The sequence below is a fragment of the Erinaceus europaeus genome, chromosome 3, assembly GCF_950295315.1.
Source record: "Erinaceus europaeus chromosome 3, mEriEur2.1, whole genome shotgun sequence".
NCBI lineage: Eukaryota > Metazoa > Chordata > Mammalia > Eulipotyphla > Erinaceidae > Erinaceus > Erinaceus europaeus.
In genome coordinates this window covers 135,204,302-135,223,528 of record NC_080164.1, presented here as the reverse complement: position 1 = coordinate 135,223,528, position 19,227 = coordinate 135,204,302, and the positions used below count along the sequence as shown (strand labels likewise).

Below are 19,227 nucleotides of genomic sequence, written 5' to 3'. Positions count from 1 at the left end.
CTTCCAATCCATGAGCATGGGATATCTTTCCATTTCTTGTTATCAGTTTCTATTTCCTTGAGTAGCGACTCATAGTTTTCAGCATGCAAGTCTTTCACTTCTTTGGTCAACTTTATTCTTAGGTATTTGATTGATTTTGCTGAAACAGTAAATGGGAGTGATTTCTGGATGTCTTCTTCTTCAGATTTAGTGTTTGCATAAAGAAATGCCACTGATTTTTGTACATTGATTTTGTAGCCTGATACCTTGCTATATTGCCTAATAACTTCCAGTAATTTTCTGCTGGATTCTTTAGGTCTTACTATGTATACTATCATATCATCTGCAAATAGTGAGAGCTTGACTTCTTCCCTTCCAATCTGTATTCCTTTGATTTCTTTCTTTTGCCTGATTGCTATGGCAAGAACTTCCAATACTATGTTGAAGAGTAACGGTGACAGTGGACAGCCCAGTCTAGTCCCCGATCTGAGGGGGAATGCTTTCAGCTTCTGTCCATTGAATATGATGTTGGCTGTAGGTTTGCTATATATAGATTCCACTATCTTGAGGAATTTCCCATCTATTCCCATTTTTTGTAGAGTTTTGAGCATGAATGGGTGTTGGATTTTGTCAAAGGCTTTCTCTGCATCTATTGAGATAATCATGTGGTTTTTGGCTTTGCTTTTATTGATGTGGTGAATGACATTGATTGACTTACGGATGTTGAACCAGCCTTGCATTCCTGGGATGAATTCCACTTGGTCGTGATGAACAATCTTTTTGATATGTTGCTGTATCCGGTTGGCAAAGATCTTGTTTAATATTTTGGCATCTATGTTCATCAGAGATATTGGTCTGTAGTTTTCCTTTTTTGTTGTGTCCCTATCAGCTTTTGGTATCAGGGTGATGTTGGCTTCATATAAGGTGGAAGGGAGTATTCCTGTTTCGTCAAACTTATGGAAAAACTTCAGAAGTATGGGTACTGACTGTTTCCTGAATGTTTTGTAGAATTCGTTTGTGAAGCCATCTGGTCCAGGACTTTTGTTATTGGGGAGATTCCTAATAATGGTTTCAATTTCTTTGTGTGTGATTGGTGCATTTAGATTTTGTAGTTCTTCTTGGTTCAGTTTTGGAAGGGCATATTCTTCTAGGAATTATTCCATTTCTTCCAGATTCTGTAGCTTGGTGGCATATAGTTCTTTATAGAAGTTTTGCAGGATACTCTGGATTTCTGTGGTGTCAGTTGTGATATTTCCTCCATCATTTACAATTCTATTAATTTGAGTCCTCTCTTTTTTGTTTGGTGAGTCTGGCTAGGGGGTTGTCAATTTTATTTAATCTTTCAAGGAACCAGCATTTGGCTTCATTGATCTTTTGTATGGTTCTTTTATTTTCGATGTTGTTTATTTCTGCTCTAATTTTAGTGATTTCTGTCCTTCTGGTTGCTTTAGGGTTCCTTTGTTCCTCTTCCTCTAAGTCCTTGAGGTGTGCAGTAAGGTCGTTCATTTGAGCTTCTTCTTGGTGTTTAATATGTGATTGTATGGCTATAAGTTTCCCTCTCAGTACTGCTTTAGCTGTGTCCCAAATATTTTGATAGGTTGTGCCTTCATTTTCATTTGTTTCCAGGAACATTTGAATTTCCTGCTTTAGTGAGTCTCTGACCCAGTGGTTCTTAAGGAGTATGTTGTTTAGTTTCCAAATTCTGTGACTTTTAATAATATTCTATCTGTTGTTAAATGTTAGTTTTACTCCACTGTGGTCTGAGAAGATACTTGGGATGATTTCAATGCTCTTGAACTTATTGATGCTGTCTTTGTGGCATAACATGTGGTCTTTCCTGAGTATGTGTTATGTGGATTTGAAAAGAAGGTGTATTCCAGTTTTTTGGGGTGAAGGACTCTGAAAATGTCCAAGAGGTCTAGTCTGTCGATCTCTTCATTCAGTTCTCTTGTATCTTTGTTGGTTCTCTGCTTTGTTGATCTGTCTAAGTGTGAGAGTGGGGTATTGAAGTCTCCCACTATTATTGTATTACTATTGGTGTATTTTTGAAATTCTTTCAGTAGCTGCTTAATGTATTTAGATGGTCCCTCAATGGGTGCATAGATGTTAATAATTGTTAAGTCTTCTTGGATGATTGATCCTCTAATCATTATGTAATGTCCTTGCCTATCTTTTATTACTTTATTTAATTTAAAATCTATCGTGTCTGAGATAAGAATGGCTGTTCCTGCCCTTTTTTTGTGGTCCGTTAGCCTGTATGATAGTTTCCCATCCTTTCACTTTAAGTCTGTGTTTATCTTGTTGTGTCAGGTGGGATTCTTGCAAGCAGCATATAGTTGGGTTATGTTTTCTGATCCATCCCCCCACCCTTTGCCTTTTGATGGGTGAGTTTAAGCCATTGACATTTATTGATATTATGGATTTAATGTATTGTAATGCCATTGTTCAAAAAAAAATTTTTTTGTTTGCTCTCATATATTCTGATATATTGCAAGTATTATAGTGATGTTCTTGTTTATAAGAGGTCTTTTAGAACCTTTTTCAGGGCCGGCTTGGTGATGGTTGCCTCTTTTAACTGTTGTTTGTCTAAGAAGGTTTTGAACTCTCCATCTAGTTTGAATGAAAGTCTAGCAGGATATATTATCCTTGGTTGAAACCCTTTTTCATTCAGGGCTCGATAGATATCTTGCCATTCCATTCTGGCTTTTAGAGTTTGAGTGAGAAGTCTGCAGATAATCTTATGGGTTTTCCCTTGTATGTCACTTTTTGTTTCTCTCTTGCAGCCTTTATGATCCTTTCTTTATCCTTACTTCTTCTCATTGTGACTGTGATGTGACTTGGTGTCTTTAGGTCTGGGTTGATTCTGTTTGGTACTCTCTGGGCCTCTTGAATCTTGATGTCCTTTCTGTTATTCAGGTCTGGTAGGTTTTCTTCTATTATTTCTTCTAGAATGTTTGCTGCCCCTTCCTCTCTTTCTTCCTCTGACAGGCCAATTATACGAATGTTACTTCTTTTGATATCATCCCATATGTCTCTGTTGTTGTTTTCAGTGTCTCTCAATCTCTTTCTAAGCTCTTTCACCTCTTTCTTCGTTTTCTCTAACTCATCCTCTGTCTGACTGATTCTGTTTTCTGCTTCTGTTAGCCTGCTTTCCCTTGCCTCAGCTTCTTTCTTCATTACAGCTATTTCAGCTTTCAGTTCTCTAATTGCCTCAAGATAATCAGTATTTTCCTTGGTGGGTCTCAACTGTTGTTTCCCTAATACTGCCATTCCTTTCCTCCAATGTTGTTTTCATTTCTGTGATTAATAAGTTTATTATTGCTTGCATACTTTTCTTATCTATGGTTACTTCTGGCTGATTTGTAGTTTCTTCTGGGCTCTTGTCTTCATTCATTGGAGTAGCAGTTTTGTTTTTGATCTACCCATTTTTTCGATTTATGTGTTTCTTTTTTTTAATGCTCTGTTGTTCCTCAGTTGTTGTGTCTTGAGTACAAGTAACACTGTACTAAATACCTTTATGACAATTGCACTCACCAACCTCAGGAATTACAGTAGCAACTGAAGCAAGTATTGAAGCAGTTTAATCGTTACCAGTTAGCTAAACAATTTCTCCAGTCCGTGAATAAATAGTAACCAAATCCCAATGAAGAAGAAAGAGAAAAGAAAGGATAGCAAGAATAGACAGTTATGCAAATCTACTATCCACTGTATATTCTAGTGGAAACAAGAGGGGAAAGGGAACTAGAGCAGAGATACACACATAGAGTCCACTCTGAGTCAGATTTCTTCCCCAAAATAATTCACAAATTCAGAAAGGCAAAGAAGAAGGAAGAAGTGTATGACAAGATAAAAAAAAGAAAAGATAAAAAAAGAGAGACAAGAGAGAGAAAAGGAAAAGATAAGAAAAAGAGCTGTAATTAAAGAGCAGTGAAAGGAAATTCCCAAATGTGTATCAGTGAATTCAAAAAAGCACACTGTTTACTGGTGTGGGGGCTGGGGGCTGTGACGTTGGAACCTGTAGGATTAAGGAAGAAAGGATGACAAGAATGAGAAAAAGAAAAAAAAAAGAGTGAGAGAGAGAGAAAAGAAAAAGATAAGAAAAAGAACAGTCATAAAAGGGCAGTGAAAGGAAAGGGTTTTTTTTAATGTATTTATTTTTAATTATTTAATTAGCTATGTGGGGTGAGGTGGGGGGGGTTTGGCTACTTAGAAAGAAAAAAGGCCAGAGGTTTCAGAAGGGTATAGACTTAGAATTAATGATACTCCCTGGTGGGACAGGAATTTGGTAAAGAAAAGGAGCTCCTAGCAGGGGATTCTGCTAGGAGCTGGTCCCCAGGGACTGGTTATGGGGGGTGGGGTGGGTAAGGAGGTATGCTTAAAAATTAAAAGGAAGAAAAAAAATTTTTCCCCTTTTTTCCTACTCTAATTCTTAACCCAAATTAAGTTATAGTCACCTCCTTGGTGTCACCGCTAGGACCCCTTATTGGCTGGCCTACTAAAGGCAGAAAATCCTACCATTTCCAGATGTGGTCAGAGCTCAGCCACTAGCAGCTTCTCAGTCCGCCATCTTCCGGGAAACCCCCTCAAATACAGTTCTACTCTTGGGTTCCTCAGGAGAACGAGGCAGCCCAGCTCCCACTTCTCTTTCTGGCCTGTTGGCCACCAGGAGACAGGTGGAGAGCGGGGAATCGTGGGCCGGCAGAGGCCAGGGAGAGCTCGCTGAGGAGTCTTCCAGTGTGTAGAAGAGATAATTTTTAACAAATTATTCTTTCTTGTTAGAGATATCCCATGATTATTCTTCAGTGTTATTTGACTTTTATAACTAGAAGAGATTTTTAAATTCATTCTCAATTTCATTCATAGATAAGAAAAACTATCAATATTCAGACAGTACCTTGTTTATATCTCTATTTTTGCTTGTGTTAAAATATCTTGTGTTGCAAACTTTACATGTACTTAACCATCATATTACTGTGAAAATATTTGTGAGATATATATATATATATATATGTATATGTATATGTATATATATATATATCTTTCTAAACATACATGTCTAGCTACTGACTTCCTTCTTTCAATATTTATTATCTATTTTTTTGATAAAGATGAAGAGAAATGAAAAGGGTTAGATGAGATAGAGGAGGGAGGGTGGAGAGAGAGAAAGAGGGAGAGAAGAAAGAGACAGGAAACTATAGCATTGCTTCACCACTTATGAAGCCCCCTGCTGCTTTTAGGAAATCTTAAGTTATTCACAAAGGAGATGTCATCTCAGCTGAACTATTAGAATAAATGTGAATTGAACATATTTGGACAGAACACTCCAGTCAGAGGAATCAAATTTGACCCAAAACTCAAAGAATGGAATTATTAGGGGTGTTTTGGGGTTGGTAAATAGTATAGATTTTTAGAAAATGGAATGATAGAGATACAACAACTTGTCAAATTGAACAATAAGCCCTATGGTGGAGGAGGATGACAGTTCATGAGTTAGTTAAGTGTGGTGACACCCATCTTAGGAAGATGTGGAACAGTATCTCCTTATATCCATAGTGGGATGCATTGGATCGACCTTCCCGTGGTGCATCCCATGAGTACCCATTCATTGGGGAAACTGACGATCCTTCCTAGCCAGGCAAACGCTAGTAGTAGTAGTAGTATATCCGTAGTCTCAATTAGTATTCTATGAATTAGCCTGCTTGCTTAAAAAAATTATACGCAAAAGTTGAGGAGTATGTGCATGTGTTTTAAGGTAGGACAAAGTCTACTATAATTTTTATGTATTCTTAAAAGTGGTTTTTATATGCCCCAAACCACAAGACAAATATTGTCCTATTAAACCCAAAAGATTGAACTAAGGAAGCCCTGTTATCTTTCCTTCTAGCTAGCAACAATCTCCCAGCCTTCTTCAGAAGCTTCCTAGAATGAATAATAAGTTGCTAAAAAATAAAGACATTGTATGGCCCTCCCTGGACTAATGGTGTCTTTGATGAAGACACAGCAATTTACCTAAGAGAACTAATCATGTTGGACTGCAGAAATTGGAGCTCTCAACATCCCAGGATAGCTCAATTTGGCAGATATGTAACCCAAATCTATCAAAAATGGTTACAATTTAAAAAATACATCTACTATGTTTTTTCTATCTCTTTGGAACAGGTTTTTTTTTATCTTCCTCTCATTTAAAACCTTAACAGATGTGAATCTGTCAAATTGATATATTTGCTTCTGTTTTTCTTCTTAGATATCACAATCCCTCCCTTTCCTCCAATCTAGTTTTTATAGTTTGATGGCCAAAAGAATGACTAAGATGTTTCTGACTCCTAAACCAATTTATTTAACCATGGGGTACCCAACACACTTAACTGGTATTATATTATTCATATAGTTACTGGCTGTCTCTATCTGGATCTCTGAAAAAAATCTCCAATTTAAATTGACTACTTGATCCCTCTTTGCCTCTCCATTTGTCTGCACTAAAAATAAGAAAGTCAACCATCTAGCAAATAACACACAAGTTATATCATCATCAGAATCTGCAGTTGTTCAAACAGAAATTCAATATCTTACTTGTATCTCTTCAGTCCCTCATCCTTGACAACAAAACAAATGTCCTATTTCTACTGCCTGAGAGTCTACATATCCTCATATATCTCCTCATTCTAATCACTATCTAAGCCACATTTAACATTATTTCTTTTGGGACATTTTCCAGTTCCATATATGAAGTCATCTCAACTCTTTAACTATAAAACTGCCTTCCCTCTTTGTCACTATGTAGGATTCTTTGCACTTAAAATGACTTTCATAGTTTTTCACTTATTTAAGAAAGAATAAAATCTTTGAGAATTGGACTTTCATTAATTTACAGGTATGAATTATCTTAACTAATGGAATACTAGGTACACATATCAACCAGTGTCTACTGAATTAATCACATCTGCTTGCTAGACCTACAAGATACATCACTTAGGAGGGTATCTGCTTTGTCATGTGTGAGATCTGTGTTTGAGAAATCTTCCTCCCACCACAGTGGAGGAAGATTTGATGCTGTGGTATATTTTTGCTTTCCACTGTCTCTGTTTCTATTTCCATCTGAAAAAAGTGGCAACCAGAAGTTTTGAAGCTATGGAAATGACAAAAATATATAGATATATCTGGTAGTCGAGTGTAAGCACATCTGGTTAACCTCAGGTGGCACAAAATGCAAGGACTGGCTTAAGTACCCTGGTTCTAGCCCCTGGCTCCCCACCTGCAAAGGAGTCACTTCACAAGTGTTGAAGCAGGTCTTCAGGTGTCTATCTTTATCCCCCCCCTCTGCCTTCCCCTCCTCTCTCCATTTCTCTCTGTCCTATCCAACAATGACAACAACAATAATAACTACACCATAAAACAACAAGGGCAACGAAAGGGAATAAATATTAAAAAAATATTTGATTGCAATATTCAAAATCCATGTATGTGTCTATATTTATATTTATGCTGAAATCTATATATCTGTATATATATATGTATATATATATTGCATCTATATCTATATAGGCTTACATGTGTTCTAATTTCATCTCGTATATTAGGACACACAGCATACATGTATAAATATAGTATTTGTAAATTGGTGTACCAATTAAAACATAAGAATATTATGTAGTGCGGAAGAGCCAAGATGGGGACTTGGAACAAGCAGCTGGTGTGAGCTCTAAAAAGCAGCAGCTTGGACCTGGGATTCTCTGGATAGGGTAGGATACTGGGCCGTCAGCAGGAGGTTGAATAAGGGGTCCTCAGGGTGACACCAAGTCCTATAACCTACTTTTAGGTTGGAAAACAAAGACCAGGGGGACAAGAAAGGAAAAATTTTTTTTATTATTTCTGAGCTTACCCCTCACCCCCTCACCCCAGAGCCAGCCCCCAGGGACTGGACAACAGCTACTAGCAGGATTGTCATTGAGTTATTTTCTTTACCAAGATTCCTGGCTCACCAGGGGTGTCTTTACAAGCTTTTTCCTTTTTGCTTTCCTTCTCTCTCTCTCTCTCTCTCTCTTTTTTTTAGTGGCTGAATCTCTATTTGAGTGAAAAAATACCTGACCAATCAGAGCCTCATACCTGGCTGGGAAAGACTACCTGGCAGTTATTTTATTTTATTTTATTTTATTTTATTTTATTTTATTTTATTTTGATAGTTCTTACAATTGGCTGTCTTTGCTCAGGCTGCCTACAACCAATCTAGAGTGGTCCAAGCTACAAACTAATTGTTAGGGTTTTTTTACCCTATTTTACCCTAGTTAATTTTATTATTACTATTATTATATATGCATGTCCCTTCCCCCCCTTCTTCAGATTGACCAAAATTAACTGTTGTTGTATTTTCCAATGCTAGGTGACTGGGTGTCCTATCCATTGTGAGAGGAATTGTTTCTCTCTACCTCTTCTCTCAACTCTACTTTTTCCCTCCTCCTAGCTAATTAAAAAAAAAAAATATATATATATATATATATATATATATATATATATATATATATATATCTTTCCTGTTGTTATTCCTTTTTCTTTTCTTCCTTTCTTCATCCTTCTTTCACTTTCTGAATTCACTGATACTCATTTGTGAATTATTTTGGGGAAGAAGTCTGACTCAGAGTGGACACTCTCTGTGTGTGTCTTTCTCTTCTGTACTTCCCTTTCTTCTCTTGATATTCCTAGAATTTCCAGTGGATACTAGATTTGCATAACTGTCTATTCATGATTTCCCTTTTTTCCTTTCTCTTTATTTTTCTGTTAGATTTTGTTGCTATTTTTTGTTGGACTGGAGGTGTTGTTTGGCTAACTGGTATTGGTTGAACTGCAACAATCCTTGCTTCAGTTACAATTGTTGTAATTTCTGAGTCAGTGACTGCATTTGTCATAAAGGTATTTAGTATAGCCTGGCTTGTACTCAAAACATAACACCTTAAGAATGAAAGAAGAATTACAGAATCCAGACCTTCCACCTTCTCCATCCCACAATGACCTTCTGTCCATACTCCCAGAGGGTTAAATAATAGGAAAACTATCAAGGGAGGAGATGGGATACTGAGAACTGGTGGTGGGAATTGTGTGGAGTTGTACCCCTCTTATCCTATGGTTTTGACAATGTCTCTTTTTCTTTTTGAAAAGAAAAAGACTCAGCCTATGTATTAAAAAGATTCTGTCTGTACTATAAAAAGTTCAAGAAATACAATCATTTTTCCCCTCTCATATTAATTAAATAGTGATTTATATGACTACAATTTAATAGGAGGGTACATAAACACTGTTGTTTCCATGGGATGGCTTCATGGGCTGGAGACAGAGATGGCCAGAGACTCATGGCTGAGCTGAGAGCTGTATTTCTTTATTCACAAGAGAGCGGGTATAGGGTTCAAAAAACTAATCTAATCTAATCACAACCCCATTCTGTCTGGCATCCTTCTCCTCCCGCGGCAGCATCAGGAACAACGGAAATACATACATAGGGGGCAGAGAGAAGGAAAGAGCGCGAACAAGCAAGGACTAAACCAAAATCTCCCAGAGACAGGGGGAGCAAGACCAAACCAATGTAACAGAATGACTATGTAAATAGACTACAACATCAAGCAATGTAACAGAAGGGGTCCCAGAAGCAGAACTAGAAGCATACCAACAAAACACATTTCCCACTACCAAAACACTGTGTCTCATCCAACCCCCTCCCCAGCCCCTGCAACCCTGGAAAGCCAAACATCCACCATCACCCTCATCCCAGGGATTTTACTTTGGTGCCCTACTCCAGATTCAGTCAAATCCTGCTTCTAGTTTCCCTTTCTGTTCTTTTTTCTCAACTACTGTTTATGATTGGGATCATCCCATACTCATCTTTATCTTTCTGACTTAGATCACTTAATATAATTCCTTCTAGCTCCATCCAAGATGGGTCAGAGAAGGTGGTTTCATTGTTCTTAACAGCTGCATAGTATTCCATTGTGTATATATACCACAGCTTTCACAGCCACTCATCTGTTGTTGGGCACCTAGTTTGCTTCCAGGTTTTAACTATTACAAATTGTGCTCCTATGCACATAGGTGTACACATATCTATTTGGTTTGGTATTATAGAGTCCTTGGGGTATATCCATAGGAAAGGAATTACTGGGTCATGTGGAAGGCCCATGGCTACCCTTGTGAGAGTTCTCCTGAGCTCTACCCTACTAGGGAAAGAGAGATGCAGGCTGGGAGTATGGATCAACCTGTCAATGCCCATGTTCATCGGGGAAGCAATTACAGAAGTCAGACCTTACATCTTCTGCATCCCACAAGGACCTTAGGTCCATACTCCCAGAGGGTTAAAGAATAGGAAGGCTATCAGCGGAGGGATGGGATACGGAGATCTGGTGATGGAAATTGTGTGTTGTACCCCTCTTATCCTATGGTTCTGTCAATGTTTCCTTTTTATAAAACTAATTAACTAACTAACTAAATAAATAAATAAAATTGTTGAATAATGACATTGTAATACATTAAATTCATAATATCAATAAATGTCAGACTCACCCATTAAAAGGCACAGAGTGGGAGGATGGATCAGAAAACACAACCCAACTATATGCTGCTTGCAAAAATCCCATCTGATCCAACATGATAAGCACAGACTTAAAGTAAAAGGGTGGAAAACTATCATACAGTCTAATGGACCACACAAAAAAGACAGGAACAGCCATTCTCATCTCTGACACAACAGATTTTAAATTACATAAAGTAATAAAAGATAGACAAGGCAATTGCATAAAGATTAGAGGATCAATCAACCAAGAAGATTTAACAATTATTAACATCTATGCACTGAGTGAGGGACAATCTAGATACATCAAGCACCTACTAAAAGAACTACAAAAATACATCAATAGTAAGACAATAATAGTGGGAGACATCAACACCCCACTCTCACACTTAGATCAACGAAGCAGAGAATCAATAAAGAAACAAGAGAATTAAATGAAGAGATGGGCAAACTAGACCTCCTGGAAATTTTCAGAGTTCTTCACCCCCAAAAACTGGAATACACATTCTTTTCAAATTCACAAAGCACATCCTCAAGGACAGATCACATGTTAGGCCACAAAGACAGCATCAATAAATTCAAGAGCATTGAAATCATCCCAAGTATCTTCTCAGACCACAGTGGAGTACAGATAACATTCAAAAACAAACAGAAAATTACTGAAAGTCACAGAATTTGAAAACTCTATAATATACTACTTAAGAACCACTGGGTCAGAAAGACACACAAGCAAGAAATTCAAATGATCCTCGAAACAAATGAAAACGAAGACACAAGTTATGAAAATATTTGGGACACAGCTAAAGCATTACTGAGAGGGAAACTCATAGCCATACAATCACACATTAGACGACAAGAAAAAGCTCAAATAAATGACCTTACTGCATGCCTTAAGGACTTAGAGGAATAGGAACAAAGGAACTCTAAAGCAACAAGAAGGACAGAAATCACTAAAAATAGAGCAGAAATAAATAACATCATAAATAAGAGAATCATATAAAAGATCAATGAAACCAAATGCTGGTTCTTTGAAAAATTAAACAAGATTTGAAAAACCCTTAGCCAGACTCACTAAACAAAAAAGGGAGAAGATGAAAATTAATACAATTGTAAATGATAGAGGAGATATCACAACTAACACCACAGAAAACCAGAAAATCCTGTGAAACTTCTATGAAGAACTATATGCCACCAAGCTAGAGAATCTGGAAGAAATGGAAGAATTCCTAGAAACATATGCCCTTCCAAAACTGAATCAAGAAGAACTACAAAACCTAAATACACTATCACAGACAAAGAGAACAAAACAGTAATTAAGAGTCTTCCCAACAAAAAAAAGTCATGAACCAGATGGCTTCAAAAACGAGTTCTACAAAACTTTCAGGAGACAGTTAATACTTACACTTATAAAGCTTTTCCAAAGATCGAAGAAACAGGAACCATCCCTTCCACCATCTATGAAGCCATTACCCTGTTAACAAAAGCAGATAGGGACAGAAAAGAAAAGGAAAGCTACAGACCAGTATCTCTGATGAACATTGATGCCAAAATATTAAACAAGATCCTGGCCAATCAGATACAACAATATATCAAAAAGATTGTTCATCACAACCAAGTGGGATTTATCCCAGGAATGCAAGGCTGGTTCAACATCTGTAAGTCAATCAATGTCATTCACCACATCAATAAAAGCAAACCCCAAAACTACATGATTACCTCAATAGTTGTAGCAAAAGCCTTTGACAAAACCCAACGCCCATTCATGATCAAAACACTACAAAAAAGGGAAATAGATGGGAAATTCCTCAAGATAGTGGAATCCATATATAGCAAACCTACAGCCAACATCATACTCAATGGACAGGAAACTGAATGTATTTCTCCTCAGATCAGGGACTAGAGAGGGCTGTCCATTATCACAATTACTCTTCAACATAGTATTGGAAGTTCTTGCCATGGCAATCAGGCAAGAGAAAGAAATCAAAGGAATACAGATTAGAAGGGAAGAAGTCAAGCTCTCACTATTTGCAGATGATATGATAGCATACATAGAAAAACCTATAGAATCCAGCAGGAAACTACTGGAAGTTATTAGGCAATATAGCAAGGTGTCAGGTTACAAAATAAATCTACAAAAATCAGTGGCATTTCTTTATGCAAACACTAAATCTGAAGAAGAAAGACATCCAGAAATCACTGCTATTCACTGTTGCAGCAAAATCAATAAAATACCTAGGAGTAAAGCAGACCAAAGAAGTGAAAGACTTGTATACTGAAAACTATGAGTCATTATTCAAGGAAATAGAAGCTGATACCAAGAAATGGAAAGACATTCCATGCTCATGGACTGGAAGAATAAATATCATCAAAATGAATATTCTTGCCAGAGACATATACAAATTTAATGTGATACTCATGAAAGTTCCACCAAACTTCTTTAAGAAAATAGAACAAAAACTATAATCATTTATCTGGAACCAAAAAACACCTAGAATTGTCAAAACAATTTTCAGGAAATGAAACAGAATTGGAGACATTACAGCCCTATATCTCAAACTATATTATAAGGTCATCATCATCAAAAAAGCCTGGTACTGGAACAAAAATAGGCACACAGTCCAGTAGAAAAGAACTGAAATCCCAGAACTAAACCTCCACACCTATGGATATCTATTATTTTATACTTGAGGCCAAAGTATTAAATGGAGGAAGAAGGCTCTCTTCAATAAATTGTGCTGGGAAAACTGGGTCAAAACATGTAGAAGAATGAAACTGAACCACTTTATCTCACCAGAAACAAAAATCAATTACAAATGGATGAAGGACCAGGATGTTAGACCAGAAACTATCAAATACTTATGGGAAAACATTTGTGGAACACTTTCCCATGTAAACCTCAAGGACATCTTGGATGATATAAACCCAATTGCAAGGAAGACTAAAGCTGAAACAATCCAATGGGTCTACATCAATTGGAAAAGCTTCTGCACATTCGAAGAAACTATCACACAAACACAGAGACCCCTCACAGAATGGAAGAAGATCTTCACATGTCATATATTGGACAAAAGACTTATAACCAAAATATACAAAGAGCTCAGCAAACTTAACAACAAAAAAGCAAATGACCCCATCCAAAAAATGGGCAGAGGATATGAATAGAACATTCACTACAGAAAAGATCCAAAAGGCTAACAAACACATGGAAAATTTTTCCAGGTCACTGATTGTCAAAGAAATGCAAATAAAGACAACATTGATATATCACCTCACCCCTGTGAGAATGGCATACATCAAAAAGGACAGCAGCAACAAATACTGGAGAAGTTGTGGGGACAGAGGAACCTTTCTGCATTGCTATTGGTAATGTAAATTAGTCAAATCTCTGTGGAGAGCAGTCTGGAGAACTCTCACAAGGCTAGACATGGACCTACCATATGACCCAGTAATTCTTCTCTTGGGTATATACCCCAAGAACTCCATAACACCCAACCAAAAGGATATTTGTACACCTATGTTCATAGCAGCACAATTTGTAATAGCTAAAACCTGGAAGCAACCCAGGTGACCAACAAAAGATGAGTGGCTGAGAAATTGTGGTAAATATATACAATGGAATACTATGCAGCTATGAAGAATACTGAACTTACTTTCTCTGACCCATGTTCCCATGTTGGATGGATTGGGGTGGGGCGGATGGGATGGGTCACAGTCTTTTGGTGGTGGGAATGGTGTTTATGTGCACTCCTATTAATTTGTAGTTATATAAATCACTATTTAATTAATATGAGAGGGGAAAATTGATTGAATGTCTCAAAATTTTTAAAGCACAGACTGAGTCTTTTTGATAGGCTGAGTCTTTGATATGTTGACTCTCTTAAGCTTAGACCAGGGAGAACAGAAGCAACCGGTAGCACAGCTATATACAAATAATGTCAAAGTACGTAAATTATGGTGATGTGTCTGATGCAGCAAATCCTAACAAAGGGATATTTCAAAGTTAACACAATTGCTAAATAATGTGATTACAGCAAAAACTATCAATTGCAAAAGCTGAATAAGGGAAAGAGACTCACATATTTTAACGATGACTCTTTAGGCACTATCAGGCCAACCCATCAGCTGGGACCCTAATCAAGGAGTCCTGAGATTTCCAAAAAGACGTGATGGGCCTAGACCTTGAATAAATCCCTCTCTCTATTTTTACTGGTCATTTCTATCAGGAACAACACAATAGACCCCTTTGTGGGCCCCCATAGGACCTTGCCTTCAACTTGGATCAACAATGGTAGAGAATGTTCCATCCTCAGAAAGGAGGATGGACAACATACTCTGTGCTACACCTGAGGAAGATGGGTCCATATTGGGGCAGCTTGAAATGTTCCTACTCTTGACCACAGTATGTGGGCTCATATCTACAGGGATACAGAGGTCATATAGGCTCTAAGCTGAATATAGGCCCCAGATCACATCAAATCTATGGAGTTTACAGTCAACAATATTTATAGCTCTTTCCCATATTAGGGAGCTATTCTCTTCACTGATCCAGCTTTCTGGTCCTTTCTCCAGCCATGACACCATCTCTACATGCAATAACTTGGATCCACCTGCATATCAGATTTCAGGCTCCATGGCGGGGGGGCTAGTATATCCACAGGCCCTTTGGAATCTAACTAAATATGCCTACTAGCTATCTACAAAATGGAGGACCCCCTCAACTCTTCATCTGCACTATTCCAGCCTTTAGGTCCATGATTGGTCAACAATTTGTTTGGCTTTGTATGTTAACTCTCTTTTCAACCACCAAGTTCTAAATGCTAGCATGATGCCAGCCAAGCTTCCCTGGACAGATAACTCCACCAACGTATCCTGGAGCTCCATTTCCCCAGAGCCCTTCCCCACTAGGGAAAGAGAGTGAAAGGCTGGGAATATGGATTGACTCGTCGATGCCCATGTTTATCGGGGAAGCAACTACAGAAGCCAGACCTTCCACCTTCTGCATCCCACAATGACCTTGGGTCCATACTCCCAGAGGGTTAAGAATAGGAAAGCTATCAGGAGAGGGGATGGGATATGGAGTTCTGGTGGTGGGAACTGTGTGGAGATGTACCCTCTTATCCTATGGTTTAGTCTATGTTTCCTTTTTATAAATAAATAATTTTAAAAAGAATATTATGTAGCAGTATATTTCATATGTGGTCTCCATTTTGCCATTCTTGATGTTAATGTTATTTTAATCACTAATGAGAAATAATAAAGTTAAATAAACATTGCCTTCTTCATTAAAAGCTAGTGTTTGTAGTGAGAATTTGTTTGTTATGAATGATGGGTTGGTTGAGAGTTATGTACTGATACCTATCTTAGGGAAATGTAGAAATGTGCCTTTGTGATAGTAATCTTGTAAATCAACAATTATTCAATGGAGTGATATAAATTTGGAGAAAAAGGATGTTTGTAGTAAATCATACATCAATATAACGTACATTCTATGTATCTGTGTTAGTGGAAATGGAGGGAGATGGATAAATTTTATACCCCTCTACCCCAAAACTATCACTCTTAAGCATAAGTGAATTGCCGAGTCTACATAACTCTTTAACAGGAATTACTTCATTCACAATATTGGTTAAATATTTTGTATTAAGACCTATTCTAAATATTAAGAATCTTATAAAACAAGCGTACTATATGATTAGAGAAGAATAAAGAAGGAAAATAAATAGTATCTTAGATGGCAATAAACACCAGTAGGAAATAGAATAGGGAAGGTTACCAGAGAACACTTATAGATTGTGAACTTTTAAGTAGGTGTTCATGAAAGGTCCCAGGATAAAAGTGTTACATAAAAACTTAAAGGAAGATAGAACTTTATTTTGAGTAGTGAATACTATCTGACACCATTTAACAGACAGGTTCTGGTTTCTATAAAGAGAATACTTTGAAGATACTGTGGACAGAAACAGAAGAAAGATTTACAAGTGCCAACAGCAGAGGTGTTGAAAATTTATCAGTGTCTGGATAGATCTGAAGGCACATTACAAAGATGGATTGTACGTGGAGTATAAGATTAATGTAAAGTATACAATTAAGAAATCAGTCACTTGAGTTATTTGAAGAATGGATTTTCCACTGACTGATTTGAAAATTTCCATGGAAAAATTGTAGGAGAAGATCAGTTTTATACTAGGTTGGGATATCATATTCAGAAAGATGAACAGAAACACAGAGTGGAGAAGTGTATTTGCAGCTTAGAGAGAAAGGAAAAGCTACAGTCATGTGATCATACTCAATATTAGGCTCACTAAAATAAATTATCAAAAATAAGTCTGATGAATGAATTGGTGACAGTTTATACCCAACAAGTCAGAAGATGAAGGAAGAAAGGGAAGGAGACAGTGAAGTCTATTTTTTAATGTTTGTATGATTTTAGAACTCAAATAGAAAATTGATTTTTAAATTTTAAGTCACTATGCTTTGTCATAGTAAATGTTTATGATATATTGAATAAAACAATGCAGAGAATCGACTCTTGGAGTTATTGAGAAATTGATACAAACTCACTGGATAGCTCAGCAAGTCCATATTCTAAGAAGTGATAGAGTTAGGTTTAATATAAAATGAAGGGAAGAGAAGGTAGGCAGAAGATTTTGCTGAAAGTAATGAGATAAAAATAAACAGAAGCTAGAGAAGATAGTAAAGGAATTAATTATAGATATTTTGCTGTGTGTCTGTGTGTGCATGATTAAATGTATTTTTCTCTAATCTTAGCATTTCTCTCAATGCTTTTGTAACTACATGATACATATTAAATATACTACTAAAATGTGTATTCAAGATATTTGAAAATGTATATCTAACTTATTTTAAAAATCATGCCTCAATGAAATATTATAAGAAATTATTCCAAAGGGTAATTATCAAGAAGTCAAACTTAAATTCTATGCAAAATCTTTGGTGTTGGGAGTGATGTGGAACTTTAATCTTATGAACTTTTAAATACCTACTAAACCACTAATTAAACAAAAATAAATTCTGTTAGTATCACAAGGCATATAATTTCTTTTTTCTTGGATTTTTACACATAATACATTAATCTTTACAAAGGATTTTTAAAATAAAATAAAAGTTAGTATTATGCTCAAGTGGCCACTAATATAAGCATGGTACACATGTTATTCTTTCTATATGCTTACAAAAAAGATTTTATTAAGCTTCATATTAACAGGAGTCCTGAATATCAGCAATTATAGTTTGAAGTATTAGCTGATTTGATTGATGTATTAGAGTTTTAGTCCAATGTTGTTTAATTCCTCAGTATATGGTGTTTAACTTTTAAAAAAAATTTAAATATTTATTTATTTCCTTTTGTTGCCCTTGTTTAACTGTTGTAGTTATTAATGTTGTTGTTGTTGGATAAGACAGCAAGAAATGGAGAAAGAAGGGGAAGCCAGAGGGTGGAGAGAAAGATAGACACCTGTAGACCTTTTTCACTGCTTGTGAAGCGACCTGCCTGCAAGTGGGGAGCCGGGGGCTTGAACCATGAATCTTAATGCTGGTCCTTGCGCTTTGTGCCACCTGAACTAAACCTGCTTCTCTACCGCCCAACTCCTGATCTTTAACTTTTAAGACTTTATAGCACAATACTTATTGAAAGACATTTCATAAGCAATAGTCCATTTGCATACTGCATACAGCCAACACAAGGGAGTCACAAGTCTTTACTATAGCACTGTTAATTTGTCTAAGTAAATCAGTCTTTCTCATACTTATATATGCTATTAGAAATTTCGAACAAATGCAAATTAATCCAGTTTTTTTTCTTTTAAATGCCTTACATTATTATTGTATAATTTACCGAATTATACAACCAAAGCATAAACTGATCTGCACAAATGTGCATCTGGTAAACTGCAAATAATCTGGTGTTAATTTCATAATAAAGGATGGTGAGAAATCCTCAATTAATCCCCATCTTGCCTATTGAATTTCCCTAGAGGTTTGCCACTTGCGACACAAATACCAGAACTCTTGAAGTTCACTGTTGATATTCCTGGGTGAAATGTCTAGCTTTAAAGAACACTGACTTTCTGATGTGTTTAATTTTTTGAACTTTAGTTAGTACTAGAGATATTCAACTCCATGTTTTGCTTCAAATATATACTCAACATCAAAAATTTAAATATCAGAGGCAATTAATTCTGAGACCACTACTTTAACAATGATATTGTATTAGAGTTTAGACATATTGGAAATGAAACAACAACGAGTTTATTTGTGGAGTCATGTTCTTTGAAAAATTTTAATCAGTTTCACATATATCCATTTACTCTCCTGTTTTCACTAATTTAATTGCATTTTCTTACATTTTTGAATTTTTATAGTGTGGTGTTTGTTACAAATATCACTACTTAACTGATAGCTTAATTTTCATATCTTATAAGAAATCTACAAACACCTCAAAAATACTAATAATAAAACAGAAATAAATTATAAGATGTATTAGATTCATATAATATATTTATTACTTATGTAACTCCTTATGGTAAAAAATAAAAAGAACATCATGTTCCTTTTATTTTTATTTCAACTGCATAGAAATTATTTTAGTTGTATTCACTTGTAACTCATATGAACTTGTGCAATTTTCAATTTGTAAAGAAGTCAATATCACACAACTAACAGACTGATCATAGTGCTAC

General features: G+C 36.3%; 1 protein-coding gene across 1 annotated transcript in view; it reads right to left on the bottom strand.

Annotated features, from left to right (window-relative positions):
- The window catches only part of TECRL (trans-2,3-enoyl-CoA reductase like), a 75,949-nt gene that overhangs the window by 55,728 nt on the left and 994 nt on the right, over positions 1-19,227 (bottom strand). The window lies entirely within an intron of this gene.